Raw genomic sequence first — 23,060 nt, forward strand, 5'->3', positions numbered from 1 at the left:
TGAAATAGTGTCTACTGCAATGATAAAGCAACATATGTTACATGTACCATGAATATATGAGTTTAATGGGATTTTTTCAAATTTCATGGAAATGTCTTTGTAGTTAATACTTTGCACTGACCAATAGATAGAAACTGTACGAGATAAAATCTGATCAATCTTACATTTCTTGTAACTTAAAGAGGTGATACAAGAAACAGTAGTGGTTCAAAGTTCATTCTTAACATTCGAAACAACAATCTAATAACCACCAGCTTTTGATCGATGATTTTTATCAGCAGATGTAGACAGAAATATAAGATTGTACATTTGTTCTTTACTTTATTTTATTTAATCTGTGGGCCAATTTTATTTAAGGGTATGGGTACTGACAATACATTAGGTTGCTACCAAGGGTGCTCCGATTGATCGGCCACCAATATAATTACCAATATTCCCTCTATTTATTTCAGCGATCTCTATAAACGACGATCAGAGAAGTCGATCAAATGAGGCAAAACAAACAGCTGTCACTCACGAAGTGCAACTCTCAACAGGGATGAGAAGGAGTTGAGATTGCTCACTCTAGTACTATTTTTTTCTTTTTGTTTCCTGGGGCTGAGGTTGGAAATAGGTAACGAGTGAAGCATCTTGCCTCCCCTCTTATCTCTGTTGAGCATTGAACATGCCTGTATTGATTAAACATGAGGCTGCATCAAGGGCTTCGCCAATCTGACAGTTTAATCAGGTGTCTGATCACTGTTTGCTTCACTGTGATGAAAATGACGTGTTTGTGCTCTCGTTTAAGCAGCAGATGTTTGTGTCCCGCAATGTCACCAGACTCCCTTTAAAATTGTGCACTTTTGAGAGTTTGAGAAACTTCATAAACTTTGTGAAACACTGTCTGGTAAATAATTCTTAATTATGTGAGCCTTCTCGTAAATTCGGTAAATGGTATACATGAAGTCATTTCTTTCTTAATGTGTTTGTGTGGGTTTGTCCCAGTGTGCTGGCATTTCTCTGGTATTAATGCCTTTCTTCATCATCTATCTGTGATATGAAAACATCAGATTTCCACACAGACAAAGTTAAAGCTCATTTAGTTCAGTTATAAAATCCTGCAGACTCCTGCAGCTGCTGACAGCGCAGGTGAAACATGTGACACAAACACAGGATATACAGGGGGTTTAATGTGGTGCTGAACTGGAAAAAAAAAGGATCAACTTGACATTAATAATGAACATTTACTGACAAAATTCTGTAGTGTTTATTTACATATAGAGTGGGGTAGAGAAATCCGATCATAAGTGGTCACTTAGATCACCCAAGACGCATGTAAATCAGGCGTAAACAGGCCCTGTGATCTATATCGGCCGATACTACTTCAAACGATCAGTGATTGGCCCCAATAATCCTGATTGGAACACCCTTAGTTGTTACGACTGTAGGGGAAAAAATAAGTAATTAAAAATGCCGAAAGTGACTGAAGATACAGTCAGGATGAAAACTTTGCAACTTTGTGTTTACATTTTGCTTTTCATTTCATCTGAAATCTGATAACAGCTAAAGCGTGATGGTCCAAGCATCTGCCCCAACACATGCATCTGTGACCCTAGCTTTGAATTCTCCAGCAGCTAAGTGGTGGTCCTTATCCAGTGCTTACTGCACTTCTCTATTGACTAAACCAACACCAAAGGCAAAAGCTATAGTAGCTGTGGTTAGTGGTTGCTTGTTACTTTGTGTTGCTGTGTGCATCAAAGGGATAAGCTACAGATGGCTCCCTCCCTGTAATTGTCAGAACATATCAATATGACTTAAATTAGGACAGTCAATGGTCTGGGATCAAATCAGTGAGACAGAAGGACACTTTGATGATGTTTCTTCAAGACAGGACTGACCCTAATCAGCTCGCCTCCCTTTGATAAATCTGCTCATCGTAATATCCCAGACATCCTGATTCCCAGCGCTGATTGAAGCCCCCTGTCTGATTATCTCACACGCACAATTCAATTAAGTGATTCAATTAGGTCAATGGATATATAAATGTGTTAGATATGATTCATTTACCAACCCAGAAATGTCTGTTGGAATCATTCCATATTCCAAAGTGTGCTGTAATGGTTCTCATTTAACCCTAATGTTTATTCACAGTCTGGTGAGTCGGTAAGTTCTGTAACAGTACAGTGTTGGGAAAAATAAATAGCCAAGAAGTTCCCACCTCTAGTTATACTGCCGCTCAGAACTTTGCTGGTACTAAAAACATATACAACTTTAAACAAGACAAAGGCCTTGTTCACACTTTTCATTAACATGCATCTTTGGTGAGATCATATATTCTAATCATTTCGAATCTATTTGAAAATAAACTGGGTCACATATGACCACCTGCTTTCTTAAGTGTGTATGTGTGTTAGGTGAAACTGACGGAGCACGTACTCAACATCCTCTGCGAGAGGACATACTGTATGTATTCAGGACCAAAGAAACCTGTCTGGACTATTTACTGGGCTGCTTTTTAACCATTCTTTGCTTTTTTTCCGCTGTAATGCATTTGAATGACAACACAAATAATAAATCTCTCTTGCGAGACCAATATAATGAAATGTGAAATACACATCCTCCGAGAGCTGGAGGGAAAATAAAGTCCAATAACTCGAAGAGGGGCTTGTTTGCTGTTGTGAGGCTGCAGTTGGCCACAGCACTGCTGTGAGCTACAGTGAAGTTCAAGAAGCCTCCAGGAGAGTGGGAAAGCAATCTTAGACTTTTGGACCCCACTGGAAATGCTAAATCAGCTGCTCACAAACAGAATGCTGACGTAAAGGCCTGGCAGGTATAATGTTCACCATAGTTGTAGAAAATATTTCCGAGCACCAAATTTAAAGTACAGCTGAGGCCACCAGCAGTCGTGAATGTTTCCCAGCTCGAGGGCCTACAGTGGTTGAGAGGTCCAACATCTAATTCCTGCTGTATTGGTCAACTGTAAAAACTGTTAGCCGCAGTTGCCAGGCCAAAATGACATTGAATTAACATCCTTTGGCTGGCAGTGTGCCCCCCCAACTATTTTAACTGGCCACATACTGTGCGATAATAGTGATCAGCTGGAGGTAAAATACTGAACAGGTCTGTTTCCACAGAGACTGTTGGAAAAGTCGAAGACATTCTGAAGGAAACTATGGAAAAACTCTGCGACCTGTTTGTCAGGGCAAAGAAGTGCACAGGAGCCTGAAGCGGTGCTCCAGGAGGAAACTACCTGCTGCTTGTGTTGTTCAGTTTGTCTTTGCCTTTTTCCAGCATTTTTCAGTCTCAGCAGTGGCACAGGAGAAGACTGCACTGAGTCCGCTGGCCTCAAGTGAGAGGGAGGCAGAAATGGTCAAGGTAACACACAAACGTTTCAAAATAAGGGTAAACCGACAATATTGAAGTATGAATCTCTGTTTTCACTTTTGCATTGACACGTTATACAGTATCATTGCTCATTAAAACCATATATAGATCCAGATCGATGAATGCTAATTCCTGGCTTCCTCAATATGTCAGATAGTGCAGTGGACCACTAGGCTACAAAACGTCTTGACAAATGCATGGAGCTAAATCTATTCATTTACACCTGGTTAAATTTCAAAACCTCAGACCTGACTGATTAAAAACTGTCTAAAAATTGCTAACACAACAGATAGATATTACACAAATCTAATAACTAATTAGCCACATTTAGGCTGTACATGCACACATGGTTGGCTTGTTGGAAAAAAGCTCTATACATTTACAAATATTTAGAACTGCAGACTTTGTTGTGTATTAGCATGTAAGAAACTTGTGAATATTACCTTTATTCCTATATATCAATTAGTATTACCACAAAACATTTTCACATTGTCCTAATGTTGAACTTGTTGTTATTAATGGCTTATTTAACAATGAGAAAAAAAATTAATTTGAATCTGTTTGCTTATTTATTATGATTGAACGTCTATGAATATATAAAGACATTCATTATATACTTGCAACATTCATACTGTAATAGCAGCTTCCCAACTAAAAAGATGTGCAAGGTTGAGGTAGAATGGGCAAGTCTCTTCAACATAGAGTTGCATCTGCTGTCGCCACTTAACAACACATGCAGATTAGGTCCTGAAATACCCAGAATGCAGCTCACTGTGGACACCATTTCAAAACACTATAGAAGCACAGTGCAGGCCACATGTCTGCTTGTAATTTGAGGGTGAAGTGAAAGGATGTTTTGCCGATACCACAAAGTGCTATTGCTTGTTTGATTGCTTTTTGATGTGCATACTCAGAAGCACAGACATGCAGGCAGGGACATGGCAGATTTGTATAAAAGGATCAAAGGGAAGGATGGAAATCAAAAGGCAGCGTGTTTTGAGGCTCAGCCCTCAACAGTAACTTCTGGAGAAAATAAAATAAAGATGAACTTAAAACCAGTCTCTCTCTCCCTCCCTTTCCTTCTCCCGGTTCCCCTTCATCCCCTCGGTCTATTGTCACCTCTTCAGCTGACACAGTCAAACTTAAGGATTGCCCGTGTGTGTTTACTAAAGCCTCCTTCCTCGTCCCCAGTCTGATCTCAGGCCATTCCATCAGCACTGGCTCTCTTTGAAAACAACCTTCAGCCCGTGGAAGAGGAGAGAGAAAAAAAAAAACACCTCTGGGCAGTGAAATTGCCTTGTCACACAAAAAGGCGTCATTATTGAGATAAATCACCCCATTCTATTCCATAACTAAACTCTGCCTCAGCTTACCTTCCACTGGCACCTGCCATCCAGGCTGAGCTGTCACATGCACTCTCCAGACTGAGGCATCGTCTGCTAGCACTGCTATTCAGTGCTGCCTCTTGTTAGTTTGGTTTGACAGTGTTATACCATGAAGTAGTCAGAGGGTTTAACCAAAAGGTAACATAAAGTGATCACAATAAACCAATTAATTTTGGTGCTTTGGTTGTTAACCAGGTATAAATCCAGATATTTGCTTCTGGAATGAAGCCCTAAAACAACAGAGCCATCAAATATACAGCATATAGCCCACTAATATGTTTCAGTTAATTAGATGGCAAGGTAGCAGTAGTGAACTACACAGGCAGAGAGGTGGTTTTGTGTCTGTTACAGTGATGCATCCCTCCACCCATCCATCTTCTGCCACTTATCTGGGTGGCAGCAGACTAAGCAAGTTAGCCTAGACCCACCTCTCCCTCCTCCTGGGGGTTCTAGTTGTTTCTAGGCCTGATTGTTGAGGTTGAAGTTAACAGAACCAGTCTGGTAAGGAATATTCAGTATAAACAGTCTTAACGTCAGTGGCAGGTAAACAGAAAGTTTAAAAAAAAAAGCTCTAAATAAAAAGAAAAAAAAAGGAGAGACACAAGGGATCACCAGAGAGTAGAACAGAAGCACCAAACTAGACAGGAAAGATAAACAGAAAACAGCATAGAACAAAACAGAAGCATGGAGCAAGAGTTACCGAGACAAATTAGAGCAAAAGCAAAACCAGGGACATGAACAGAGGACCTGACAGAGAATTGGGAGCAAAAAAATCAAATAAAAACTAGGCAGGTAAAATAGTGGAATCATATTAGGCAAGGCAAACAATCATACATGTTGGGAAACAAAACAAAGAGTTAAAATAAGACACATAAGGTACATGAATAAAAAAAAGTAAAGTCAAAGTGTTTTTCGGGCACAGATCATAACAAAAATATATATAGTTTTGGGTATACCCAGGGGTCTTCTACTATTTGAACCTACCTGAACCACCTCAATGGGCCCCTTCTGATGGAGGGAGGAGTGACTCTTCTCAAGCTCCCTCCAACTGTCTGAAGTTCTTACTCTACCCCGAATCTAACCCTGCCAGGAGGAAACTCATTTCAGCCACTTGTATCTGCAATTTCATACGTTCAAATGGCTTTTAAAGCTTGATGGCCTCCTTCATCACTGGCATCCAGGGAAGGGTTCTTACAAATAGTGCCAACAACATACAGAACAGAACGCTGAGCAGCCACATCCGTGGTGGAGGCTTTTAATCCTGCACATGTGGATTCCATGTGTCAGACCTCTCTGAGGATGCATGAAAATAACTTATGGAGGTGGGAGTTAATGACCTTAAAGACGGGAGCCTACATTCTTGGCTTACGAAGGGCCATATCGATAAAGTTACTCGTACACAGGGGTGCTCCTAGACATGAAGAAACATTTTCAGAATTATGAAAATATAATTTCTGAGGATTTCCCTAAACAGTGAAAACGAGATCCTTGTAGAGATAAAAGCTATCCACTCAGCATGTCGGCCCTTAAGTGAAGTGAGCTCTCAACTGTGCTGGGTTTAGGGAGAAGGACTATTAAGAGCCTTAAGATTTAAGATAACATTAATGTAACTGTGCCACCAGTTTTAAGTGGTACAGCCCTCACCTGTGTGTGAAGAATCCCATTTGTGTGCTGCAATCTACCCTCTCGCTTTATGGACTGCAACATAAATCACACTCTTCTCACTGGTGCAGCACAACCAGATGGTATGTGGCATAATTCTGTGGCTAATTTCTCAAACACCTGCCTCATGCAGTGAAATACCAGGGCTGAAATTTACCATTTAAAATGGTTATACATACAAAATAATGTAGCTAATAGTAAAGATTTGCCAAGAAGCTACTTTACCGTTTGTTTGTTTGTTTGTTTGTTTACTGGTTTAAAGTTTATTAACCATTCGGCACAAACAACACTGCCACCTAGTTGTATATAGAGTGGTCAGTACTAAAATGATAATCATGGAAATTAAAAATAAACAAATCCAATAACTGCTAGATTGTGAACAGGCCCATTTTCAAACATGTTGTTTGCTAAGTATCATTGAACAAAAATATTCAATACGTATAATAGATAACTCATAATTACATCAAAGTTTAAATTGTATAATTAGTCTGATTTATTACATTGTCCATTCTATGTCCATTATCACTTATTTAAATCTTTTTTTTGACGAACTAATCACACCCAATAAAATATTGTGTATACCGAGCATCCCGTTCAACCACGCTCCCTTACGAAGATAAATGTTTCTTTCCCTTCCTTGTTTAGTTTACTAACTCTTCACTGAAGACAAAAACGTTTAGTATAAGTCAATAGCTTAATAGGAGAAGGTTTGTTACAATGGCCCCTGTGTGTCCAGCTGTCACCACTACTATCTGATCCATCTTATCCACAGGAAAGCTCTGCTCTTTTCTGCATCCAAGTGTCCACGACGTACAGCTGCAGAAGTGATACAACCAAAAAGTCAATCAAAGATCTTTGGCCCAAGGTGTTCTGGTAAGAAGTTCACTTTTGAATCGCCCTGTGCTCAAACATGTTGTTTGGTATGGCCACTGGTTAGCACAAAAGTATACTATCAAAACACTACACTGGTTCAGCTCATGTTGGCCTTCCCACCCAATCAACCCACTCCAGGTTTCTAAATTGTCGCCCTCTTGAGCATTGAAGTCTTCCAGCACAATTACAGCTAGCTATTATCCTTTGCAGGATCTCAACCGCAGGCAAACAACAATCAGATCCATCCTCTCACTGAAACATATTTACAGTATATAGAGGAGACCCTCTTGTGTTCCAAAGAAAACAACCCATGATCATAAAGCATGAAGGGTTATTATAACTCAGACTCCTATGTCATATCCCAACCAGGAAGATATAATAGAGACTAGTGCACACATTGATGGATGTTGATATGAATAGAAGTCAAATCTAAAATGCTAAAATGAATACAATTATGAAAATATCAAATGATCAGTCCCCCCAGGGGTACCACTTAACGTCTGGTGTAGGGAACCTGAATGTTTAGACATTGCCCTGCACAATGTGATTCGATTCATTCTGAAATAAACTTTAAAAATCATGCTGGCACCACCTGCCACAACTTAAAAAGAATCAAAGAGCACCCAGCAGTGTGACATGGGAAATATGAGACATTTTCCACTTCATGCAAATGTCCTCTCAGATGGAGGAGTGTCGAGCTAGAGATAATCAATCAATCAATCAAACTTGTTTTGATCCTCTCATGAAACACATGAGAGGATCAGCACATAATTGTTTTCTGTTCCACTAAACTATGTAATAGAACTTCTAAAAAAGAGAGGAAAGGTCGATCATGACAGTCTAACCTGTCGACAATATAGATAACATACATTTAATTCTACTGGAGTTAGCAGTTCATTTTTTGCGCTCATGTATTAGTGTTTTAACAAATATGCAGCTAATCTAATATCAGGCTTAAATACCTCAGAGACGCCAGAATACATCAGCATATTTCCCAGTGATAACAAATAATGACACCAAAGCAAAGTTGCTAATGATAACATACAGTAATGATGTGGAGCAGTTAGCAGCCTCACTGCATCTTCCCGCCCCTGCAGAGCAGTTCACCTCATCAACAAACAAAATCTGGTTTGTCTACGACAGCCCTTTTATTTCCTCAGCCACATGTGTGGACTGGCAGCGATAAAGTAAACGGTTAGAGGGGAGGTTCTGACAGAACACAAAAGGTTGTGTTATCTGTGTTTGTTCTCTGTCACAGCTCTGGCCTTAGGAAGGCAAACACTAGCAGTGGTCTGGCTCAATACATAACGCTGCGTAAGGAGGGTGGAACACACTGCTCTGCTGCCATCACCTCGCACATGTTGGTGTGTGGATTTGTTACTGATGCCACATTGATTGCATATGTATTGTTAATTGCATCTGTACCACAATGATAATATATCCACACGGCAGCAAACAGTTTTATCATATATCTATTGTCTCTGCGATGTCAACTTGGCATCAGTTCCGACCTGCGGACATTACAAAACATGGGTAAACCTGCCTGCTGTGTAGATGACTGTCTAGACATTGAGAATTAGAAGACAAAAGTACAGCACTCTGACAGTTCAAGCACCGGAGGGGGTTGCTGGCCGACTCGGCGTGGCCATGGTCTTGTTGCTCCTTCCTATCACACCCAAGCCCTCTTCACTCTCTAATTGGGACAGCCACTCTAATTGGGTTTGGAAACCATGGAGATGGCCGCTGTGTCTGGGAGCTGATGAGCAGGAAGAGACACCTTCAACAGAGGAGGCGACGCAGGGTGAGACAGCATTGTCTTTGCAACAACTGAGATGTTTGAGCCTCTAGAAAAAAAACCAAGGCAGATATGACTGAAGGGAAGGTGTTCCAATACTGTCACAAGCCTCTCACTCATTCCTGTGCAACAGCCTTTAAATAACATAAGTAAATAAATAATAAGTTGAAGAATGGACAGTGAAATATATCGATACAACAGTTTGACTGTGGCTCGGACTAAAGTCTTACTTGCTTTAAACCAACCTTGTTTTCTGAGAAGATGGATTCTTTTGTTCTGTGTGACAGCAGTGAATCAATTCCATTTACTTGCTGTTTAAAGCAAAGGTTCAGACTTGAAGTTCAATTTTAAAAGTTATGTGACTTTGGTTACACATTTACTCCAATCTATTCTTCACCAATAGCAGGTCTGACACGAATAAATATATGTCCCCTTTGTAGGGCTGCACAATATTAGGAAAACATGCTGGAGGTGGAGGCTGCAGGAATCTAGACGGATCCTCCTCGCTACTGGGGGGGGGGGGGGGTTAAACTGCCAGTGAGAAAAAAACCATAGCGTCACAGCCCTAGCTGTGATGACACCATGTCACCTAAAGGACTGCTCCCCCTCTGCTTCTCTCTCTCTCTCTTCCCACGTCTCCACGAGGACAGTGCATCTCTCATCTGTGTTTCTCCTTTGCTCTCTAGGCAGGACGGCCTGAAGCTACAACTCTCCTCAAAGGCAGTGAAAAGAGTTTGGCAGTTGTGAACGTTTAGTAGGGAGAGAGGATCTAATAGCACACTCTAACATGATGCATCATGGGAGATAAAGGATGTAGTGTATAGATAGTTTAAACCATATAGGGTATTAAAAGTAAGGGTATCCGTTAGCGGAACAGTTTATCAGTGGAAATTCCCCCAGGAAGGTGTGGGGGATGCTGGAATCAATCCCAGCTTGAGTGAGAAGAGCATGGTGACAGTCTGGACAGAGCAAAGCAAACATGTTTCTGTACAATTGCATACTGATTTGGCAACAGTTCCTATATGGTGTCAATATACAGTAGCAAGGGAAACTGTCGCTCTTTGGCCTGGCCCACTAAGACTCAACTCAATCATTACAGTTATTCCTACATCTGGGACAGCTTGTCTGCATTAATGTTTACAAATGTAAAATTCAAAAGGCCAACATAGGAAAACACAGTGATGTCAACTTTTACAGTAAAACTCGACCTTTGTGCAGAAGTGCATCACCTCTCAGGCTGCTGATTACCATATGACTGAACCCAGCAATATCTAAACCACCTGCATCTGCTGGGACATGATTGGAAAAAGTCTCCATAAATTGCCCTGACTCCTTTAAAAGAAGAAAAATTGTTTTTAGAAAAGAAAAAAATCTTCCCCTGTTCAGAAAGGGATTGGTGATGATAAAAAAAAGACAATATTCAATTTGTGTGACAGTATTATTTTGGCAGGGGCACTGGAGACAAAGTTAGATTCAGTCATAGATTAAAGAAATGCAATTTCAAAGATTTTAGAAAGCCAAATTTTATCAGCTTAAATAAAAAACACTTTCACTGTGTATGGAGAGATCATGTTTGAATCTTTCACTCAGTCACTGGAAAGGTAATGAAATATAACTAATCTCAATAAAACAAAAAATAAGAGATCAGGGTGAAAGATAAATGTTTTGTGCATAGGGCAGTCGTGTCAAAGACAGAAAAACTACAATTAATAGCTTGTTTTTTACACTTGTAGTACATTAATACAACTTCCCAGTAGGCTAACATTTGGTCTCTCACACAGGGTTTTCCATTGACATAATGTTTTGATAATATATACACCCACAGAAACTGTTCATTGACTACCTACCTACAATGATAATGACAACTTTGACATTCTTGCTGTCATTATTTGTTTGGTTTATGTACCTTTGACCATCATTAACGTCAATAATTACAGTTCTACCAAAGTGGTTGACATACAACTTAGCCGGAAAAAAATATTTTATTCATGTGCAAGACACAAGGAGGCAAACAATCTGTCTGATCTGTGAACTGAAAACTTTGACCCAGCTTCGAGTTAAGTAATGACATGTCTAATCATTTGACTGCTGCTGTTGTGCCATCAGAAGAATAACTACAAAAAGTAATTGAGGCTGATATATCGAAGCAAAAATAATCATTGTGAGCGTTTGTTGTCTCTGAAATGAATCAGTGGATGCAGACACACCACACACAGTTCAGCAAGATGATTATCACAAACACTTTACAGAAGAGGGGGAGCTCACATGTCCCACACGGGGGAGTCTTTGGTGAAAGGTGACCTTGGGTAAGATGCTACAACGCAGTGCAGCTTTCATTTGTTTGAAAGGACCAGAAAGGTTGTCCTCTCTCTGCACTTATTTGATTGGATTGTCCGTGGCAGGAGAGGTTCTGCCGTCACTGCCTGCATGCATACGAATGTGGCGCAGAGCAGGTGATGGTCCTCAGGGGAAACTGTTCATTATTCCACAAAATCCTCTTGCTAATCTGTGTTTAAGAAGTGTTCCACTCTCATTTTCTTCGGCCTCTCTCCCTCTCACTCCCAATCTGGGCTGTGGCCTTTCACTAAAGGACAGTGTAGCGTGCCGGAGACTTCATCTGGCCTCCTTTTCATCTGACCTTTGAAAAAAGTAGCTTTTATGTTACCTCAGGGTTGTGTAACCAGCACCCACATACCTACAGTTATATCTCAAGTCGGGCTATTCAACAGCTATCTCAGCTCGATGTATTTTTAGAATGAAGGCCCTTGAAAGAGAAAAAGGAAATTACCAGGAGCGTAAAGCTGAAGGATAAAAGTACAATTCATATGTCAGGTGGACTTGTTTCAGAAACAGGATACTGAGTCACAACTGGTGCTGGACTCTGCTCTCCTTTATATACAGAGTCAGCTCAAAACATTTTTTGTTGCATATCTTCAAAATGTTTGCACTTTCATGACAGTATCACTAAAGCCACGCCCATTTCACCTACTGGGGCATTCAGGTAGTTTAGAATGCTTTAGAGATACAGACCGAAATAATGACTTTTTAATGTTGATGAAGATCCAAAAACTTGATCCTTCAATTTGCATAATACAAATGAATAGTGCCTCTGTTCACTCCTGTCCTGCGCGCTCAATGTCGACATCTTTCAGTTTATTATCCATGCTTTCTATGTTAAAAAGGCCAACCTGAAAAAATTAAGTTAAAGTATAAAGTTCCCTTAAAGTTTCCCTCTGATTATTATTTATTCCTTGTGCTGCATTGGAGGTATTTTAACACAAACTGGGAATTTCAAGTAAAACTATTTTTTAAGATAAATCCACATTTTTAAGATGTCTTTATTGGCCAATTAAAATAAGAGAATGTGTTCACTTTCTGCTCTGTCTTTGTGAGTGTCAACATTTTTGAAATGATCCTTTGTGATCCTTTGTGATTGATTGAGAAACCAAAGGTGGATGATGTTATCTACATGGTGTTACAACATGTGATAAATGAAAAAAACAAACAACCGAACTCTTCTCCCCCATGAATCAGCAACCAACTAATAAAAAAAGAGACTATTCCAAAGAAAAAACTAACATGATGTGTAGCAGCAGTTCATCATCTCAGCACTTTTCATGGTGTTTTGTCATCAACCAAGGTATTGGACAAACTGAACTTTCGACCTGATACTGGCACCAGAAGGAAAGTCAGAAGGCCACCAGAGGAGGTACAGTGTGAATCGGGGTGATCTACTGTTTATATGGATCAAAAAGCTTTGACAGAAACATTCCAATAGAAATAATAATTTAAATAATTCAGTTATAGTGATCAAGTTCAACTCGCTTACAGTGATCTTTTTTTCTTTTTTTTACAGTTTTATCCAGCTCTGTCAGTAATTTACTGCTCCTCTCTGTCTCTATCATTTATCTATCACCCCGCCATCTGCTCTGGCTCTCCATGCATTGCCTAAGCTTACAAATTCTGTTGTTTTTACCCAGTCTGAGTTTACAAATGTGTCCAATGACACTGTTTGTGTGTGTGAGTGTGTTGGTGTGTCAGCACAAGAGAGAGAGAGAAAGAGAGCAAGCAGAGTCAGGATGAGTGTAATTAATGAATGAATGAGCATAGCTTATGGGGTGGTGGTCATTACAAGCAAACTGACTGTTAACTGTGGCAGGCACCGATCCCCGACCCCCCGCTGGTATCGTCCATTGTGATGTTTCACTGCCTACATCGTCATATGCCAATTAAGTTGACATTGGCCAACCCTGGTGTGAATGAACAGATGAATGTCATTTGTGATTAACCATTAAGTAGATGTTGAGATATTTGAATGGGTGTGCATAGATTTAACAAATACGGGACGCATTGCCATTATAACATTTAATTCTGGACTAAAGCAGATTGACCAACACACCAACACTGCCATCCTTATACAACCAGCATGGCTGGACCTAAATACTGTATCCTTAAACACTACAAACAAGCTTGAACATGACAATTAAATATTATACTTCATCCCTTTGGTTTAAAAATTAAAGACATCAGAGAGAATATGGTACCAGTGGCAATGTGAAATCAGTGTAACATTAGTCTGTGCTCTCGTGTGAACCCACAAAACACGTATTGTCTTTGGAGAAACAAAATGAACCACACAATATTATCATTGCAAAGTTATCCTGAAATCATTAATTCTACACATTGTTAACATCCCTAGTGTCCTGTTATATCTGTTTGAAACACAGCTTCTATTTTTGTCACAAGAAATCCCAAAGTACACAGATTGAGCTGACAGAATTACAGATATGTCCCAGCTACAACATCACACCAGCAGTGGAATTCCAATGAGTCTCCTCAGGCCCTGTGGACAGGCCCACAGTGACATGGTCTGGTAATGGGCTCCCTGTTTGGAGTGCAGTGGAGTAGCCTGAGGACTTGGCCCCAGATAAGGAAGAGTAATGATCTTTGGCCGATGAGTGAGCCATGCTGTGGTTTGCTTCCACTCTAGTGATCTCATTCTGCAAACCAACAAATGCACCGCACGGATTCGTCACTCCAGTCAAGGATGTTTTCTGGGAGCCCCACTGGGAGCATCTGAAGCTCAGTGTCTGGGAAGTGCTGAGGAGCACCCGGGGGAAGTGAGCGCTGTCCCGGGCCATGGCATTTTGGAAATGCCGTTCTTCCTGTGTGGTTTCTGGGGGGCTTCCTGGCCCTGGCTGCAGCACTACAACAGATGGCCAACTGGACATCCATGACGCAGCCTTCTGGTGCCATCCTCATGCCACATATGCTTCGCCCCGTGGCTACGACTTCCTGGAGATTACTTTCTCACAGACCCTCACAGCCGTCACCATGGCTACACAATCCCACACACACACACACACACAACATTAATTCTGACTTGAACTGCAAAGACTGGATTTAAAAACATGTCAAAAAAGTGCCACATTCAGTACAGCACCTATATATAAAAATTAATTAATTCAAATATTTGTGTCTGTGCTTATATTTCCATACACTTTATCTCTAGGCATGTCTCTCACCCATTTAGTGCATTTATGTATATATAGTAATGTCAGATGCTATTATTTATTATTTTTCATAAATTGTTATATTAACACGACTAACAGCCAGTGAAGAGGTCTCTGAGGATAAAAGAACTAAAACTCCTGCTGCCCCACCTGTGCCAGTGAACCTTTCCCTATTTAATTCTTTCATTGATGTATTTAACTGTTTTAAGACTAATTTTCCCTGTTTGTGAAAACCCACCCCAAACCAAAAAATACTCCTAACCCTGAACTAATTCTAACTTTAACTTTTAATACATGTCTTAACCCTTAAACATGTCAAAGTGAGTACTGGCCAAATGTCCTCACTTACCCTAAACACCCCCCACTCCATAAGGGCTGATAGTCAAATTGGTCCTCACAAAGATGAAATACCAGTACACACACGCATGCACGCATATACACAGACACACAAGCACACACACAGTGGATCCCTAAATCACCATGAGAGGCTTTCAAAGCCACTGTCAGGTATTCTTTTATCAGCCTGACACACACTGTTAAAGCTGGACAAAACCTTCTCTTTAGTTTCCTTAATATTCACACTTTATGTCATGAAGCCAAACTGTTGAACTAGATGATTAGATGAGTCTCAGCGAAGCCTCAATAAAGGATTTCACTCTCTGGTTGTGACAAGATAATCAGAGGCGTTTCCAAACACAGTGCTGAGCGCTCATGTGGTCATGCTTTGTGAAACAACCAGGCTGCTTCGGCTCAGTGATAAACTCAGTAACTTGGGGTAATCCGTGGAAGACCTCCAATACAACAGGCTCTGCAGAGTGTGGTAGATGAGGTGAAACAGAGCTTTGAAAAACAAAAATCGCTGTCACAAAGGTAACCATACAGGCCAGTTGTATTGGGTCAATGCTAATTTGTAGCGTGGAAGGGACTATCCTATGTTTTAGGAAACATAGATTGGAACAAAAGTATCAATTCCCTCTGTGGGTCCTGAAGATATCTTCACAACCTAATTTACAATTTTTCTCTTAATAATTTTCTTCATTAATTACAGCAGAAAAAACAGGCCTTTCATGCCACTTGTATCTTTTTGGTCAGTACAAGATTGGAAGTGGGGGAGTGGGAATTGAAAGTGTTAATTTCATGTGATATAATAATTTGTTCTGACATGGTACACTTATACACAGTTTTACAGGCAGCAACTTAGTGTAAAAACACATATGATTACCCATGTAACCTGGTTTCTCTGAGTAACCTGGTGGCTTAAAGCGACACTATGCAACCATGTTACCCTAAAATAGCTGCTTCCAAGTGGGTTTGATGCTTCACTGACTTAGAATAGGGAGAGCGGTGCCGCTTTCATTCCCGCTCCTCACCATGAAAGCCTGTTCTTGCTCCATGTAACATTGGTGAGCAGGTCGATCTCCGGTGAGAAGTGAGGAACTGACTGATAGTTGCAGCGCAGCTCTAATTGTCAGATTTTGGTCCAGCAAGTTCAAGAGTGAAGCTGAACTGTAGATCAGTTCAAACGATTTAGAAGTCATTAAAAACACTGTTCATCTCCAATTCTCAGCCAGGAAAGTTTTAAAATATGAAGATTTCTGAACAGAGTTTGGTGTATTTTTTTTTTACAGCTGCAGCTATTCTTGTTCAGAAAGCTGGGGATCATGGGTAATATTCACTGTTCAGTTGTGTTTCAGTTCAGTGATTGGGACCAAGTAGTCAGAAACTCACTCAACACATTGATAGACTAAGTTTTTTCTCTAAATGAAAACCACTTAATCACTCAGCCATGAAGCCCAAAAGAATTAGTCACTACGTGTGGCTGCAGAGGGCGCTGTTGCTCGATTAAAGTGAAATAGTGATCCTTTAAGAGCATGCAGATAAGTGATGCAAGTCAGGTAAAAGTTCATTGAGCATATCAACTTTTCAAGACCAAAAACATCAATGTGCATTTGAGCTGGTTGATGATACAACAGTGAATGCAGCATGAGCTCTACTAAATGTTTCTCTGTCATAAATAATGTAAATCTAATTACTTTAATTTTGAAATTTAAATGAGCAGCCAATTTAAATAAGACTTTAAATACATTTCTGTAAGTAGAACATTTCATGGTCCGATCTTTATATTTTGGTCAGAGAGATGAGTAATTACAAAGAGACAACACAGACAGAGCAGCTCATTATCTGCATGCTGTTGTTCTATCACTCCACTCTCCAGGGAGAGTACACCATGGCATCTCTATGCCCTTGCCAATACTTTGTGGAACAAAAAAAGTTGTGAGGCAGAACCAGGAACTAATTTCATTAGCGGCTGCCATTTGTGACTGATTACAGGCTGTTCTCAGTGGCTGGCGAGCAGGTCCAAAGTTCTGGGAGGTTAATAACCAGTAGCAATCAATTACTTAACCATTCTGATATGATCAATGGGGTTTCCAATCTGGCAGACAGCAAGATGAGTAGCGGAATACGATAAAACCTCAAACATGCTGAATGCTCTGCAGCAGCAATAGGCTGCAGCTGAACTTTTGAATCAGCAAAGTGGAGAATGCACAAGTATAGAGAAGACACATGCAACTAAAACATTAAAAACCTCTTTCTTATTATTTTTTACTGATCTGCTCAAATGAAACTGTTCAACAGGGCTTCCCCTCAACAGAACACAATCCACACAAGACAAAAGTGCACATCTGCTCAATTATGTAAAGATGAAGGAAAGATAATCATCATATAGGATAAAACCATGAGCAGAAGCATATTAGAACTAAAGTCCCACCCTGTGGTTGAAACACAGTGTTTCTGCATTGTCAAAGATTAAGAACAATGCACCAGCAGCATCTTAATAAGCGTGCTATCAGCCATCAGTAGACCTCTCCTGTATTGTCATGCATCTCCGTCCACATCAGGACTGATTATTCTAATGCTGTCTAAACCTCTGTCCGGCCATTATTCGCACATCGCCGAGCCCGGCCTTGTTATCTTTCATGGCAACGCCTCTTGTATCCAAGTATCCTCCTGAATCCAAACATTAAATCCAGAAAAACATTCCTTTCCCTTTCCCATTCAGTGTACAGGTTACTTAATTAAACCATTATATGAGCTACAAAACAAATTTTCACCATAATTTTCTGAATAGCACTCAAATAAACTGTTTGCATTCTTAACAGAATTGTTTGTGTCATAACAGGACTAAGGGTGAAAAGCCCTGCTATGGGCTGCAGGGTTTATTAAACCCCACAATATTACAGTGTCGTACACAAGAGACAACATAATAAGTGCTTGGTGCTAGAGGAAAGGCCATGGGATCATTATAATGAAAAGGGTTTATCTTGTACCTAAGATGAATTTGCTCTGGAATTTCCATGGCAATCTGCCAAAGACACATTTTTTGTGCAGTGTAGATATTTGGCCTGAGGTCTTAGATGAAAGCTCAAGGAGTGTCCAAAATAGGTTCATGCTCCAGTAAGCATGAATTGTGCTCAGGAAATCACATGGCAATTCATTGCATTGTGATGGGCCTTGTGTAAAAACATCCACAATAATCTCACACACAGAAAAAAGATCTCTGCCCCCCCACACACACATACATACTCCACACACACACTTTCATTGTTAGTTTTATATGTAAAATATATACCTTTAAGTATAAAATACAAAGAAATGTCTATAAATCCAGAGTATACAGATCCCTCTCTTTCTCAGACATCCCCAATATATATATAAACAAAACAAATAAAAATAGCATGAAGCAGCAACAGCACCATGTTTTATTGAGATTTTAAAGGCTCTGAAGGTGTGCATGTTGTATGCCTCTTTGACCTACATGGTTACTCATAACACCCTTCTCTTTGTAGGCTTGCATTTACCTGCAAATACCCAGAGAGGCACTTTAAACTTCATTCCACAGACTTGTGCGTCAGCAAGATGATTGATTGATCAAACTCCTGTGAGACACAGGTTAAAAAACAAGTTGCACCTTATACAATACTCATGTATAACAGAGACAGCCAGCGTCTCAGAATGACCCACCAACTGTTCAACAACAACAATTACAGCCTTTCTTTGTCAATATGTGACGCAGCAGTATGAAGCCTCGACAGGCCAAACAGAACCGAAACAAATAACAGCAAACACATTCTGTCTTGTGTCTGAGCAACAATTTATGCTACACTAAAGTTTCTGCTTCTCAACATCTCCGTGGACTACAAATTCATTGCAGACATGACACATCCCAATTTGCACATATGATCACTGCTCTGAATGACTTATGAGCAAAAAGTGGAGGGAAAAGAATGAAAAGTTTAGACCATGGTCATTCAGCTATAATTTATCCAGCATTTTTGTGGCAGCAGGTTAACATAAGACAGACCAGGCCTCCTTCCCAGCCACACCCGACACCTCATCCTGGGAGATCTCATGGCATTCCAAGGCCAGATAGGATATATAATCCCTCCGGTGTTTCCTGGCTCTCCTTCCAGTTGGACGTGACCAAACTCTCGAAAGGGAAGTGTTTAGAATGCAACTTTATCAGACCTGAAGCGCATCCTTTCAGCACAAAGGAAACTAATTTCAGCCACTTTAAATCTCAGTCTTTTGGTCAAGTGCCAACGCTAATGACCATAGGTGAGGGTTGTGATGTATCAACTAGTAAATTCAAAGATTTTAACCTCCGGGTTAGCTCCCACTTCAGAAGCTCAATCTGTTCCTGCATCACTGCTGATGTGGGACTAACCCAAATGTCCATCGAGGATTCTATTTTAACCTCACTTGTGCCTTTTACACAGGCTGTTAAGTGAAAGCAGCAGGTTAGCGCAGCAGCTACACTCCACTCTCCATTGTCCACACATTCAGGCACAGAGTTGGGAGTGTGGGCCACTCAGCACATTAGTCGTTGTCAGAAATGAGCTGCGGAGGATGTCCACAGAACTGGGCCCGAACTTTCTTCCTGCTTCAGGAGGCAGGATGTGATGTATAAGTTCTGCTGCCAAGATCAAGTGTGTTTGTTTACAACGCATCGACACTGGCATCGGCCCTCATCGCCAAAAGCACTCTTGACATCTTTTTCAGTGTGAACTACATGTCTGGCACTGCATTTTTTATACTTTCAGTTTCTTTCAAGCTAATCATTGCAGTTATGCCCAGAAAATGACAGAAAATGTAAGTCGACGAATTGCAAGGGTACATATAAGGTCATTTATGTGCAATAGTGAGACACGTGTCATTATATGGCCTGTGTAGAGGCGCTGTACCGATTAAGAAAGAATGACTTGTGTAGACAAACACCAATGATCAAGACCTTAAAGTCCTAGAACTCGATGGGTTTGTTGTTTAGACAGTGCACATATATTTGTTGCTTTTCACCTTCTTTATACGTATACAGGTTGTACAAGATGATGTGACGCTAGGAACTGGCAGTGTGTCACCAAAATAACAGGAAGTAATCTGAAATGAAATTATATTTCAAGATAATCTGGTTAAAACATGTCTAACTATCGTGCCTATGGTGTTGGACAGACAAACAGTGATTGATTTGCATTAATGTCACAGGGATATTTCTACGTTGCTACATGGGCCAGGACTCAGTCATTGTCCTTATTGTCATCACTGCTGGGAAAAAAAAAAAAATCACACAATCCCAAACAAAAGCTAATTATCAACCCAGCGGGACTGTACAAATACATTTGGCAGACAGCTTCAAACAGTGGAAGGCAGCTCTGAATGGGAGCCACAAGTAAACAACATTCACAAATGAGGTTGTAGATTTCATAACAATATGACATGAATGTGTCATTGTGGACATCTCACTACTGCTCAAAAATCACAGACACTGTCAACAGTCAACTCAGTTCTCCTAAATCGTCATATATTCAGACTGATATGAAAACAAGAAATACTCCATAATAGTCAGTAGGATTTGGGGTCATAAAAGGTTCATAACACTTTAGGTGTATCCCCCATTCAGAAGCCTCCTTTTGAGGACATAGTTATGCAGCCCACAAGGGAGCCGGCCTCTGTGGTTCTTTCTAAGAATTTACTTTCTATTGTTATTATTATATAATTATATCGTTTTTTCTTTAACTCTGCACCTTTAAACTCTGGTTGCCATCACACTTGAGTAGGACATTCATTCATTGATGCTTGGGCTCAACAATTACCATGTTTGTTCTATCCTGAGCTTCTCTTGACTCACAAAGCTGATGAATAATCATGTCAACCATCACCAGCATGGCTGTGACTATTTACTGGTATTTCCTGACCATTTGAAAACATTTTGACAAGAGTGTGTAGTGTTTTTGAATTTTGGAAAAAACAACCTCAGCTTCAATAATACATCTGTGTAAACAACTCAGCACCTAAAGGAAAAATATCCTAATTGAAAACCATTAAAGCAATAATTACTGGCCCCACTGATATCACTTCATATTATATTTCATCCTTCATTCCGGGGTTATGGCTTCAAAATTGTATTGTTTTTATAAATTATATTCCATCAGATAAAACCTTGTTTTTATTGTTTTGTTTTAATCCACCAAGCATTTGTATAAGGAACAAGTATTTGTATCCTTTTCAAAACACATAACATAATAATCATAATGTTAGCAAACTGATAGCAAAATGGTTAAAATCTTGAAAATGAATGAATGTTTGATAATTATGATCAGTTCAGGGCATGTTGACAGGATTATTTGTATTATCTAAAGTTCATGTAGTTCTTGGAAAGGCCATAAGAGCAAACTTTCATGCCTACTGTGACAAAGTCACATATCAACTGGGTAAAATCCATGTGCTAATGGAGACCATGAGATAGGATCAGCTACTGAGTGGACATTATCCGATTCTCTTGTCAATTATATTATTGATCATCTCAGTTCATTTCAGTATTTGTTCTGTTTTCTGCTGGCTTTGTACTGGAGCACATTGGATTTCTAATGAAATGACTGAGTTTGAAGTGCTGACTTTCTGGTTAAATTGCATGGTGTTATATTGGTTTCTGTATGTTATCACACTGCCATAAAGATAAACTGAACACGCATTATCAAAATATTTGAACTATATGTGAACTATAACTATGATGATGTTACAACTATACATGTGTGACTACAATTACTTGACATTTGCAGTAGTTAAGAAGAAACATGTGATTTCCTGCTGAGATAATGGCTGCCATCATTTTAATCTTTTGACACCTAAGCTCATTTAATTTTACACCATTTTTTTAATATAATTTGGTGTAATTTTATTATTTAACTGTATTTAATAAACGTCCATCGCATGCACATATCCCACACTGTACTGTACTGTTTGAATGAATCAGAGGAACATAGCAGGAAGAGGGGAAATAAAAAAGAGGGATCCATCCATAACACAACAGCTCTACTGGTGACACACTCACATCCATCCCTCCTCTCCATCACATCTCTACAGAAATGTCCAATAACATGAAGCCGAACCAAACACTCACAATGCCCACACGCAGCCTCAGGCTTTTACACACACATTGACACGGTGCAAACAAATGTGCTTCCTTGTTGTCTACAGAGAGCAACGGAGAGGAATCACTAATGGCCTCCTGCATCCCCCTGATCCCTGCCTCCCCCCTCTCTCCTCTTCATCCTCCTCCCCCTCTCTCTCTCTCTGTGTGAGACGGTCTCATCTGTCACTAAAGGCAGAAAAGCGCCGGGTGAAAAGGAGGGATTCCTCCAGCTTTTACCTTTCAACGCAGGGAGAGATATGGGCTGGGATTCACCTCAGATGATGCTGCTCCTCAGCCTCGGCTAACAACATCATGTGACCAGGAACCACCTGCTCCTGCTGCCTGGTCATATGACCAGATTGGGCTCTGGCAAGGATCTCTGGGATTTGTAGTTGTCAGGGTAAAGATTGAATTTCACTCCAGACGCGTGGGTTGATTAAAATAGTGTAAATATATAGAGATTTCTTACAATAAATTACCACTATTATTTATACTCTTTATAATTATTACATATACAAATAACAAATAAATAAATATACATATGGACGCATGTTTATGTTATTTTAGAAGAAGAAGATTTACTTTTATTGTCATGTTAACACTTTTATATGCATACATGAAATTGTTCTCCGCATTTAACCCATCCAGTTGGCACCTGTTTAAACATGCATAGAAACACACATTGACAGATGCCATGTACACACATATACTGGAGATGTGGGCTGCTGTTGCCAGCGCCCGGGGAGCAGATTGGGTATTGGGCATTTTAATGATGTAGGTAATGTTATCATTAGTTGGAAGCAAACCACTGATGGATTATCATTACAATGCAAAATAATATGAGGCCAAGATTGTACATATTATTTTTGGATGGAAAACATCAGGCAAATAGTCTCTGAATGTTGATCGATGTACATTGTTCTTTTTTTATAAATACATTAATTAATAAGCAAAACAAAACTACATTAATACTGCTTATATCTTACTTTACAGGAGCCAGG

The 23,060-nt window shown here is 40.0% G+C and overlaps 1 protein-coding gene across 1 annotated transcript in view; it reads right to left on the reverse strand.

Moving 5' to 3' along the window:
• tsnare1 (T-SNARE Domain Containing 1) overlaps positions 1–22,424 on the reverse strand; it is a 125,770-nt gene extending 103,346 nt beyond the window's left edge. The window contains exon 1 of the mRNA XM_020091061.2: positions 22,297–22,424. The gene's annotated coding sequence lies outside the window, so the exon portion shown is untranslated. The remainder of the gene's footprint in view (positions 1–22,296) is intronic.
• Positions 22,425–23,060: the final 636 nt, after the last annotated feature.

This window comes from Paralichthys olivaceus, chromosome 13, assembly GCF_024713975.1.
Source record: "Paralichthys olivaceus isolate ysfri-2021 chromosome 13, ASM2471397v2, whole genome shotgun sequence".
Classification (NCBI taxonomy): domain Eukaryota; kingdom Metazoa; phylum Chordata; class Actinopteri; order Pleuronectiformes; family Paralichthyidae; genus Paralichthys; species Paralichthys olivaceus.